Raw genomic sequence first — 13,213 nt, 5'->3', positions numbered from 1 at the left:
CTGATAACAGAGAGCAAGAGCTGCACACAACCAGGAGGAAGCTGCTGCACTGAGAGCTGGAGGACCTGTGGTGATGTCACCGCCATGTGATCAGGGGGCGGAGCTCAGGAGAGAAGTGAAGGACCTGTGATAATGATGACGTCACCACATCTCCTCCCCCTCAGTGCAGCAGACGCTTCATACTTCTCCTGGATCTCTGTTCTCTCTGTTATCAGCCATTATACAGAGACCTGCGCCCAGGAGACATTATATACAGAGCAGAGAACATTCCCCGCAGATTATATTCCTGGAGACAGAACAGGATCTGTGTGACGTCAGCACTGAGGGGATTCCAGGAGGAGACCAGAGGCCGAGAGACTGGATCCATCAGTGTTGGGTGATGTCTTGTAGATGTGATCGGAGCCTTAGTTACAGGATCCATCGGTCGTGGTCGGTGACGTCTTGTAGATGTGATTGGAGCCTTAGTTACAGGATCCATCGCTCGTGGTCGGTGACGTCTTGTAGATGTGATCGGAGCCTTAGTTACAGGATCCATCGGTCGTGGTTGGTGACGTCTTGTAGATGTGATCGGAGCCTTAGTTACAGGATCCATCGATCGTGGTCGGTGACGTCTTCTAGATGTGATCGGAGCCTTAGATACAGGATCCATCGGTCGTGGTCGGTGACGTCTTGTAGATGTGATCGGAGCCTTAGATACAGGATCCATCGGTCGTGGTCGGTGACGTCTTGTAGATGTGATCGGAGCCTTATTTACAGGATCCGTCGGTCGTGGTCGGTGACGTCTTGTAGATGTGATCGGAGCCTTAGTTACAGGATCCATCGGTTGTGGTCGGTGACGTCTTGTAGATGTGATCGGAGCCTTAGTTACAGGATCCATCGGTCGTGGTCGGTGACGTCTCGTAGATGTGATCGGAGCCTTAGTTGCAGGATCCATCGGTCGTGGTCGGTGACTTCTTGTAGATGTGATCGGAGTCTTAGTTACAGGATCCATCGGTCGTGGTCGGTGACGTCTTGTAGATGTGATCGGAGCCTTAGTTACAGGATCCATCGCTCGTGGTCGGTGACGTCTTGTAGATGTGATCGGAGCCTTAGTTACAGGATCCATCGGTCGTGGTCGGTGACGTCTTGTAGATGTGATCGGAGCCTTAGTTACAGGATCCATCGCTCGTGGTCGGTGACGTCTTGTAGATGTGATCGGAGCCTTAGTTACAGGATCCATCGCTCGTGGTTGGTGACGTCTTTCTAGATGTGATCGGAGTCTTAGTAACAGGATCCATCGATCGTGGTCGGTGACGTCTTCTAGATGTGATCGGAGCCTTAGATACAGGATCCATCGGTCGTGGTCGGTGACGTCTTGTAGATGTGATCGGAGCCTTAGTTACAGGATCCGTCGGTCGTGGTCGGTGACGTCTTGTAGATGTGATCGGAGCCTTAGTTACAGGATCCATCGGTTGTGGTCGGTGACGTCTTGTAGATGTGATCGGAGCCTTAGTTACAGGATCCATCGGTCGTGGTCGGTGACGTCTCGTAGATGTGATCGGAGCCTTAGTTGCAGGATCCATCGGTCGTGGTCGGTGACTTCTTGTAGATGTGATCGGAGTCTTAGTTACAGGATCCATCGGTCGTGGTCGGTGACGTCTTGTAGATGTGATCGGAGCCTTAGTTACAGGATCCATCGCTCGTGGTCGGTGACGTCTTGTAGATGTGATCGGAGCCTTAGTTACAGGATCCATCGGTCGTGGTCGGTGACGTCTTGTAGATGTGATCGGAGCCTTAGTTACAGGATCCATCGCTCGTGGTCGGTGACGTCTTGTAGATGTGATCGGAGCCTTAGTTACAGGATCCATCGCTCGTGGTTGGTGACGTCTTTCTAGATGTGATCGGAGTCTTAGTAACAGGATCCATCGATCGTGGTCGGTGACGTCTTCTAGATGTGATCGGAGCCTTAGATACAGGATCCATCGGTCGTGGTCGGTGACGTCTTGTAGATGTGATCGGAGCCTTAGTTACAGGATCCATCGCTCGTGGTCGGTGACGTCTTGTAGATGTGATCGGAGCCTTAGTTACAGGATCCGTCGGTCGTGGTCGGTGACGTCTTGTAGATGTGATCGGAGCCTTAGTTACAGGATCCATCGGTCGTGGTCGGTGACGTCTTGTAGATGTGATCGGAGCCTTAGTTACAGGATCCGTCGGTCTTGGTCGGGGACGTCTTGTAGATGTGATCAGAGACTTAGTTACAGGATCCATCGGTCGTGGTCGGTGACGTCATGTAGATGTGATCGGAGCCTTAGTTACAGGATGCATCGCTCGTGGTTGGTGACGTCTTGTAGATGTGATCGGAGCCTTAGTTACAGGATCTATCGGTCGTGCTCGGTGACGTCTTGTAGATGTGATCGGAGCCTTAGTTACAGGATCCATCGGTCGTGATTGGTGACGTCTTGTAGATGTGATCGGAGTCTTAGTTACAGGATCCATCGGTCGTGGTTGGTGTCATTTTGTCGATGTGATCAGAGCCTTAGTTAAAGGATCCATGTCATGACACAGCTGTTGGGTGGCCACAGATCAGGGGTTCCTATCCTGACCCTAACACTAGGGGGCACCCTAGCTCACCCTATTCCCCAGGATACCTCTGAAGGTGAGGATGCCGAGGCCTCCACTCTCATTCTAACTCCTGAGTTAGCCCTCCGCTTGTTCTCCCCCACTCGGGGAAGAGGGGCGCTACTGTGCACCGAAGTACACCCACCTGAAAAACAGGGTAGCACAGACAGGGATAAACATAACACTCCAGGCACACAAAATATTCTCTCATGGAGAGCAGTGACTATTCCGGCACAGAGTGGGACACAGCGCTGGAGGAGAGAGGAGGTGAGTGTAATTTTTTTGTTTTTGTTTTTTTTGTGAAGTGCTACAAGGATCAGGGGGTGCTAAGCATACCAGGATGAGGGGGGCCATACATACCAGGAGTCGCACTACAGGCACAGTGTGCCGGCTATTAAGGAAAATGAATATTCACTGCTCCCCACGCCTATGGGCGTGGGGAGCAGTGAATATTAATTTTCTTTAATAGCGGGCACAGTGTAGGCTGCTGCAGGCTGCTGCCTCCTGTGCCTCGCTACTCCACCGCTGTCGCTTCCCCTACATACCCCACCACCCACAGCCACAGTATTTATGTATATCGGACTATAAGATGCACCCCCCAACTTTCCTCCAAAATTCTGGAGGAACAAAGTGCGTCTTATAGTCCGAAAAATATGGTAATTTATTTCAGTTCTTCAATACAAAAGTGAAGCTCATATATTATATAGAGTCATTACACACAGAGTGATCTATTATATAGAGTCATTACATACAGAGGGATCTATTATATAGAGTCATTACACACAGAGGGACCTATTATATAGAGTCATTACACACAGAGCGATCTATTATATAGAGTCATTACACGCAGAGGGATCTATTATATAGAGTCATTACACGCAGAGGGATCTATTATATAGAGTCATTACACACAGAGGGATCTATTATATAGAGTCATTACACGCAGAGGGATCTATTATATAGAGTCATTACACACAGAGGGATCTATTATATAGAATCATTACACACAGAGTGATCTATTATATAGAGTCATTACACACAGAGTGATCTATTATATAGAGTCATTACAAGCAGAGGGATCTATTATATAGAGTCATTACACACAGAGGGATCTATTATATAGAGTCATTACACACAGAGTGATTTATTATATAGAGTCATTACACGCAGAGGGATCTATTATATGGAGTCATTACACACAGAGGGATCTATTATATAGAGTCATTACATACAGAGGGATCTATTATATAGAGTCATTACACGCAGAGGGATCTATTATATAGAGTCATTACACGCAGAGGGATCTATTATATAGAGTCATTACACACAGAGGGATCTATTATATAGAGTCATTACACACAGAGGGATCTATTATATAGAGTCATTACACGCAGCGGGATCAATTATATAGAGTCATTACACGCAGAGAAATCTGTTATATAGAGTCATTACACGCAGAGGGATCTATTATATAGAGTCATTACACGCAGAGTGATCTATTTCACGTGTTTATTTCTGTTAATGTTGATGATTATGGCTTACAGCCAATGAAAACACAAAAGTCATTATCTCAGTAAATTAGAATACTTGATAACAACAGCTTGAAAAATGATTTTAAAATCCGAAATGTTGGCATACTGAAATCTATGTACAGTAAATGCCCTCAATACTTGGTCGGCTCCTTTCACTTCAATTACTGCATCAATGCGGCAATGTGGCATGGAGGGATCAGCCTGTGGCCCTGCTGAGGGGTTATGGAAGCCCAGGTGGCTTTGATAGCAGCCTTCAGCTCGTCTGCATTGTTGGCTCTGGTGTCTCTCATCTTCCTCTTGATAATACCCCATATATTCTTTATGGGGTTAAGGTCAGGCGAGTTTGCTGCCAATCAAGCACAGTGATACTGTTGTGTGTAAACCAGGTATTGGTACTTTTGGTCGTGTGGACAGGGGCCAAGTCCTGCTGGAGAATGAAATTTCCATCTCCAAACAGCTTGTCGGCAGAGGGAAGCATGAAGAGCTGTAAAATGTCCTGGTAGACGGCTGCGCTGACTTTGGTCTTGATAAAACACAGTGGACCTACACCGACAGATGACATGGCTCCCCAAACCATCACTGATTGTGGAGACTTCACACTAGACCTCCAGCAGCTTGGATTGTGGCCTCTCCACTCTTCCTCCAGACTCTGGGACCTTGATTTCCAAATAAAATGCAAAATTTACTTTCATCTGAAAACAACACCTTGGACCACTTAGAACAGTCCAGGTCTTTTTCTCCTTGGCCCAGGTAAGACGCTTCTGGCATTGTCTATAGGTCATGAGTGGCCTGACACAAGGAATGCGACACTTGTAGCCCTTGTCCTGGATACCTCTGTGTGTGGTGGCTCTTGAAGCAATGACTCCAGCAGCAGTCCACTCCTTGTGAACCTCCCCCAAATTTTTGAATGGCCTTTTCTTAACAGTCATTTCAAGGCTGCGGTTATCCCGGTTGCTTGTGCACCTTTTCCTACCACACTTTTTCCTTCCACTCAACTTTCCATTAATATGCTTGGATACAGCACTCTATGAACATTGAACAGCCAGCTTCTTTAGCAATGACTTTTTGTGGCTTACCCTCCTTGAGTGTGTCAATGACTGCCTTCTGGACATCTGCCAAGTCAGCAGTCTTCCCCATGATTGTGTAGCCTACTGAAACAGACTAAGGGACATTTTATACGCTTAGGAAACCTTTGCAGGTGTTTTTTGTTAATTATTCTAATTTATTGAGATAATGACTTTTGTATTTTCATTGGCTGTAAGCCATAATAATCAACATTAATAGAAATAAACACTTGAAATAGATCCCTCTGTGTGTAATGACTATATATAATATATGAGTTGTACTTTTTGTATTGAAGAACTGAAATAAATTTACTTTTTGATGATATTCTAATTTTGTGAGAAGCACCTGTAGATACAACCACAACCCCTTTTTGAAGTATAGGAACCGGTTCACAATTATCTCCACCTCCAGGAAAACAGCGAGATAAGGCATCCGCCTTAATGCCCTTGTTCCCCAGCCTATACGTGACAGTGACAAAAAAGTTAAACCTGGTAAAGAATAATGCCCATCTTGCTTATCTGGGCGTTAGACGTTTTGAAGACCCTAGATATACCAGATTCTTATGATCCGTGATTACCATAACCGGATGAAATGCCCCCTCCAAAAAATGACGCCACTCCTCAAAAGCCCACTTGATTGCCAACAGTTCTCTGTTACCAATGTCATAATTTCTCTCAGTGGGCGACAGTTTTTTAGAAAAGTATGCACACGGGTGTCATTTACCAGGACACGCACCCTGCGACAAAACAGCCCCCACCACCACTTCAGACGCGTCAACTTCTACAATGAATGGCTGAGTGACGTCAGGCCGTATGAGAATCGGCGCAGATGCAAAACACTCCTTTAGGGTATTAAATGCCTCCCTGGCTGGACTGAACCATTTAGAATAGTCCGTCCCTTTCCTGGTCATATCCGTCAGAGGTTTGGCTACCACAGAAAAGTTTTTGATGAACTTGCGGTAGTAGTTGGCGAAACCCAAAAACCTTTGTAACGCCTTTAAATCCTCAGGACGCTCCCAATCCAGTACCTCCTGAATTTTTGCCGGATCCATGCGAAAACCGGTGGACGATAAAATATAACCCAAAAAAGGGATTTCCTCAACCAAAATCATGTATTTCTCTGGCTTGACAAATAATTTATTGACTCTGAGTATCTGATGGACCTGCCTGACATGTACCTGATGTGACTCAAGGTCAAGTGAATAAATTAATATGTCATCAAGATAGATCACCACAAATCTACCTGCCAGGTGTCATTAACAAAATGGTGAAAAACGGCTGGAGCATTAGTTAACCCGAATGGCATCACAAGGTTTTCATAATGACCCTCAGGCGTGTTGAAGTCCGTCTTCCACTCGTCCCCCTCTTTAATATGAATGAGGTTATATACCCCCCTGAGATCCAGTTTATAAAACCATTTTGCACCCACAATCTGATTAAATAGGTCGGGATGAGAGGGAGCGGATATGAATCCCAGACCGTGATCAGACTGAGTTTGCGGAAATATAAGCAGGGGCATAACCCCCCCATCTTTCTTCTTAACAAAGAAAAACTTTGCAGCAACAGGGGATGAGGATGGTCTGATATGACCCTTAGCCAAAATTTCCACGATATAGTCCTTCATGGCCTGCCTCTCCGGACCCGAGATACTATACAGTCTGCTCTTTGGCAGCTTGGCTCCAGAAACCAGATTAACAGCGCAGTCATAAGAACGATGGGGAGGGAGTTCTTGACACCCCTGCTCCGAGAACACTTCCTCAAAGTCTAACAGGTATTTAGGCACGGACTGGATATCCACCCTAGCCCGCCGAGTGCCCAAACAGTGACCATGACCATACTCTCTTCATTTAACCACCTCCCACGTCTGCCAATCTACTGCAGGGTTGTGCAGCGTGAGCCCCAGTAGTCCCAGAACCACAGGAGAGGGCAGGCCCTCTAGCACAAAACAGTCAATACATTCTGAGTGTATGGCCCCAACCTGTAAATGTAACCCTCGGATTACTTGAGAAAAATACCCCCGGCTCAAGGGTATGTGTCTGGACAGTGTTTGCGGTTTGAGGCCCTGGGCCTGGACGAACTCAGCGTTAATCAAATTAAACCCCGCCCACTGTCCAGAAAGGCTCAAATGGTCACTTTATTTTTGCCCAGATGGATCTCGGCCGGTAGGAAGAATTGAGAACCACTCACGGAGGCGACACGTACACCTGGGTTGCTAACCTCCCCGCAACCCGAGTTCATTGGTTTCCTGGTGGCTGTTTTACGGCGAGGTAAGGAAGGACAAGCACCTATGTAATGACCCCTCCCTCCACAGTAAAAACACACACAGCCCCTTTATGCCCAAACTCCAGTTTGATCCCTAGAATGAGTTGCCCCACCCAACTGCATGGGCTTCTCAGATGACTCAGACCAGGGTTCCCTTAGCCCTGGATCTCCCACACATTGGGGTGTCCCTTTTTGTCTGTGGCGAAGACGGCGATCAACCCGGATCGCCAGAGACATGGCCACTTCAAGGGAGACTGGAGTCTCATATAATGCAAGGGTATCCAATAACCATGCCGACAGCCCTTGACAAAATTGGCTATGGAGTGCGGGGTCATTACACTTAGTGTCCGTGGACCAACTACGAAACTCAGAGCAATACTCCTCTGCCGGCCGGTCTCCCTGCTGCAGCTGACGTAGCATGGATTCAGCCAGGGAGACACGGTCGGCGTCTGCATATATTAGACCCAGGGTAAGAAAAATTTCCTCCACTGTCCGGAGAGACTGGGAGTCCGGCAGGAGAGAAAAAGCCCATGCTTGGGGTCACCCTAAAGGAGCGCGATTACTATCCCCACCTGTTGCTCCTCGGTACTTGCAGAGGTAGGAAGTAACCGGAAGTAAAGCTTACAGGCCTCCCTGAAAACTACAAACCTGTCACGCCCCCCAGAGAACAATCTTGGCCTCTACTAGGGGTTGCCTGGAAGTAACGGTCCCCAAACCTGACGTGTTAGGGTTCTGAAAAACTACAGTGCGTAAGTCTGCTCACCCTATTCCCCGGGATACCTCTGAAGATGAGGATGCCGAGGCCGCCACCCTCACCCTGAGTTAGCCCTCCACTTGTTCTTCTCCCCCACCCAGGGAAGAGGGGCGCTACTGTGTACTGAAGTACACCCACCCGACAAACAGGGCAACACATACAGGGATAAACAGAAAACTCCAGGCACACAAAATATTCTTTCACAAATAGCAGAGGGAAGCACCGGGGTGTGAAGGTAGAGGGAATAAACTAAAATGGAGAAGGAGCATTAGTTACAGGATCCATCGGTTGTGGTTGGTGATGTCTAGCAGCTGTGATCAGAGCCTTAGTTACAGGATCCATCATTCTTGGTTGTTATCATCTTGTAGATGTGATCAGAGCCTTAGTTACAGGGTCCATCGGTCGTGGTCGGTGACGTCTTGTAGATGTGATCGGAGCCTTAGTTTCAGGATCCATTGGTCGTGGTTGGTGACGTCTTGTAGATGTGATCAGAGCCTTAGTTACAGGATGCATGGGTCGTGGTTGGTGATGTCTTGTAGATGTGATCGGAGCCTTAGTTACAGGATCCATCGGTCGTGGTTGGTGACGTCTTGTAGATGTGATCAGAGCCTTAGTTACAGGATCCATTGGTCGTGGTTGGTGACGTCTTGTAGATGTGATCAGAGCCTTAGTTACAGGATGCATGGGTCGTGGTTGGTGTCGTCTTGTAGATGTGATCGGAACCTTAGTTACAGGATCCATCGGTCGTGGTCGGTGATGTCTTGTAGATGTGATCGGAGCCTTAGTTACAGGATCCATTGGTCGTGGTTGGTGACGTCTTGTAGATGTGATCAGAGCCTTAGTTACAGGATGCATGGGTCGTGGTTGGTGATGTCTTGTAGGTTTGATCTGAGTTTTAGTTACAGGATTCATCGGTTGTGATTGGTGCCGTCATGTAGATGTGATCTGAGCCTTAGTTACAGGATCCATCTGTCATGGTCGGTGTCTGTCTTGTAGATGTGATCGGAGCCTTTGTTACAGGATCCATTGGTCCTAGTCACTGTAGTCTTCTAGATGTGATTGGAGCCTTAGTTACAGGATCCATCGGTCGTGGTTGGTGACGTCTTGTAGATGTGATCGGAGCCTTAGTTACAGGATCCATCTGTCATGGTTGGTGTCTGTCTTGTAGATGTGATCGGAGCCTTTGTTACAGGTTCCATTGGTCCTAGTCACTGTAGTCTTGTAGATGTGATTGGAGCCTTAGTTACAGGATCCATCGGTCGTGGTTGGTGACATCTTGTAGATGTGATCGGAGCCTTAGTGACCGGATCCATCGGTCGTGGTTGGTGACGTCTTGTAGATGTGATCGGAGCCTTAGTTACAGGATCCATCGGTCGTGGTTGTTGATGTCTTGTAGATGTGATCCGAGCCTTAGTTACAGGATCCATCAGTTGTGGTTGGTGACGTCTTGTAGATGTGATTGGAGCCTTAGTTACAGGATCCATAGTTCGTGGTTGGTGTCATCATGTAGATGTGATCGGAGCCTTAGTTACAGGATCCATCGGTCGTGGTTGGTGACGTCTTATAGATGTGATCGGACACTTAGTTACAGGATCTATCGGTTGTGGATGGTGACATCTTGTAGATGTGATCGGAGCCTTAGTTACAGGATCCATCGGTCGTGGTCGGTGATGTCTTGTAGATGTGATCGGAGCCTTAGTTACAGGATCCATCGGTCGTGGTCGGTGACGTCTTGTAGATGTGATCGGAGCCTTTGTTACAGGATCCCTCGGTCATGGTTGTTGATGTCTTGTAGATGTGATCCGAGCCTTAGTTACAGGATCCATCAGTTGTGGTTGGTGTGCCATCTGGGCCGGGGGATTTGTCAATGTTTAATTTGCTGAGACGCAGGCGTACTTATTTTTGCGTTAAACTAGTTATATCAGGTGGTGAACTTTGATTTTTGCCTTGTTGAAAGATCCCTAGATGATTCATTGGTGAACACGGATGAAAAGTGACTGCTTTGTATCTCCGCCTTTTCTTTGTCCTCTATAATTATTTTGTTATTATTGTCTTTTAAGGGGCTGATACCATCCGTTTTTTTTTATTTTTGGCATTGGGATTTTTGGGGATTTATTTTAATGTCTCTGGTAATTTGTTTCTCTGTAGATAACTTTGCTACCCTGATTTTCTTTTTTACATTTCTTATTGAGATCTTTAGGCTATGTTCATACATTGCATTTTTGCTGCATTTTTTCCCGCAGGCAACACCTGCCCTCTTGGCAGTAGAGAAGCTACCTCAAAAAAGCAGGTTTTGCTGCGTTTTTTGTGCTTTTTTTACAGCGTTTTTGTCACTGTACATTTGTCTCTTTTGCATGCTGATAAAGTTTAATGCAAAAAAAAAATCTTATTCAACTTCCTCAGGTTTTGGCATCAAAAACACTGCAAAACCTGACACCTGCGTTTTTGCAGTGTTTTTTGCACTACTCATTGCTTTCAATGGGTGAAAAAGGCTGAAAATACGCTGAAAGAAGTGACATGCTGTATTTTTCAAGAACCAAGGTATTGCACGAAAGATTGAGGACAAAAAAAAAAACAAGCTATGTGCATGAGATTTCTGAAATCTCATACACTTTGCTGGTACGGTAAAATGCAGCTGAAAATTTGCATAAAAATGCATTAAAAAAACACTGAAAAATTGCAACGTGTGAACATAGCCTTATACTCCTGAAATGCTATTTCTGTATTCTCAGCCTTCAAGATTTGGAATGCTCTTTGTTTTTGTCTTATTAAACTTTGTACTGTCTTATTTATCTGACGCGCCCCCTGGGCCGTGGGGTACCCGGTGCCAGGACGGTAGATGCTGTGGGGATGTCACAGTGGCGGTGACCCGGTCTGTGACCCAGGGCGGTCAATAAAAAGGGGTTATTGATAGGGGATTTATAGTGATTGTATAAAGTTCGTGACGCCACCGGTGGTATGCGGCTAAGGGAGCCGCCGCTCCGGAGCAGTCCTCTGGAGCTGATGTTACTGCAGCAGGGATGGTGTGGCTCTCCACAGGTAGAGCTTAGCTCCAGGGCAGTGTAGATGTTATGGGTTATGCTGGGCGTTGTAGTGCAGGGGTTGATGGCACAGCAATAATCAGTCCACAACCTAATGGCGGTTTCCTCTTAGCTTTACTGGTGGTGATTACACAAGCCGGGACTAGGGTACTGGCTAGAAGTGGAAGTCCGGGCAGCCTGGAAGCAAGTAAAGAATCCTCTTTGCCAGGTGAAGTTGGAGGCCTTCCCTTTCCACTAAACTCTTTGGCCCTGCTGCTTGTAGCTGTGCTGTGGCCCTCGTCCCTGAGTGCAATGTCTTTTTGCTCACCCGTATGGCAGGCAGCTCGGGTCTTGCTGATGCGTCGCTCCCACGTGGCGGTGCTGGGCCCTGCGAAGCTGCTGAGCCTCCGGGCGTCTGATGGGGCCAGGAGACCTGCAATCTCCTGCCCTCCGGTTTCTGCTGCTGGGCCTTCGGTGCCCCCACAGCCTCGGACTCCGGTGTCCAGTTCCTCTGTGCTGGTTCTTCTGGGGTGAGCTGCTGAACAGCTCCAGTCCCCAGCTCCTCTCTCCTCAACGTCCTGACTTCAACTCCTCACACTAAGACTAACTAACCCCACCTCCAGATCCCAGTTGCCAAGGGGAGAAACTCCCCTTGCTGGTCTGGAGCCAGGAAAGTGTTGTATGCTTAGTAAAACCTGATTAGGGGACCCCTGCTTGCTTCCAGGCATGGCATCACCTCTTGTGAGAGAGGCAATGCCACTGTGGCAACCAGACCCCTGGAGTGCCACATTCCCCCCTAGTTAACTTCAGTACTCCCGGACTGAGGATACCTTTTAAAATTAATTAACAAATAACAATTCACATTACAAACAGGTTACAAAATCAATAATTACAAAAACCCAACAAAAATTGAAAGCAGTCACTGCGGCGCTTAGTCCTTACGCCACAATCCTGGTAACTGTAATTTGGCTGGTGGGAACCGCATCAACCCACTTTGTGCATCGTCCCTGGGCGTGGCTTCAGGGCACTCTTTCGTTGGGCCTGGTCTCCAGCCACGCCTGCGGTTTATTTTCTAGGCCTATTAGAAACTATTTTCAATAATGTCCTGACCACACCTAGTCCTGTGGCCCAATTGTCCATAAATTCAACAAATATACTTTTGCAAGACTATTTAATGGGTACAACTATAAACAACATACACTTTAGTTCTCTTATACTTTATACTTTAGTTTCTCCAGCGAGCAGGGAGCTGACCTTTTGGACTCCTGGTCGATCTACATAGTACGTTAGTTGTCACTGCCCTACGCTGGTCCCTAGTGTCTAACCCTGGTGTGGTGGGTTCAGTGTGATCTACACTACGGGTAGTCTGAGGTAACACCGGTAGGCTGGGTAATCTCCTACAAATTCTTTGGCTCACCCTGGGTACTACAGGTTCACTGCTAGCAGAGGGTAGATTCTCCTGATCTGCTGCTGATGAAGCATCTGTCTCTGGGGCCGACTGGTCTTCCAGATGTTCTGGAGCCTCTGCAGCTTCCGGTGAGGCCGCTTGGATAAAGGTCAGGACCGGTACCACAATCGCTTTGTTCACCTGCGTCCAAGACCGGGGAAATTCTCTGAGGACTGTCTGAACCGTTTCTTCCACCTCTTCTGTGGGCTGAGGGCTGTCTTGATCTTCTTTGTGTTTCAACTGTTCAGGACATATCTTCAAGTGATCTCTTGAGACTGCCGCTGAAGTTTCCCCTCCATCTTTGCTGATGAGGCACACTTTGGTGTTGTCGTAATTTGAGGGTAGGACGGTGTATGGCTCAACCTCCCACTGGTCATCTAACTTGTGGACTCGTCTTTTCCTCTTAAGTACCTGTTCTCCAGGTGATAAGGGAACGGCAGGTGCATGCTGATTATAAGTTTTCTCTTGCTTCTGTCTTGCCTGGGACAAACTTCTCTCAACACATTCTTGCACCTTGCGGTATTGTTGCTGCCGCT

Source organism: Phyllobates terribilis, unplaced genomic scaffold (genome assembly GCF_046119375.1).
Source record: "Phyllobates terribilis strain yellow unplaced genomic scaffold, ASM4611937v1 Scaffold_291__1_contigs__length_2406647, whole genome shotgun sequence".
Classification (NCBI taxonomy): domain Eukaryota; kingdom Metazoa; phylum Chordata; class Amphibia; order Anura; family Dendrobatidae; genus Phyllobates; species Phyllobates terribilis.
This window is presented reverse-complemented; position numbering follows the sequence as displayed.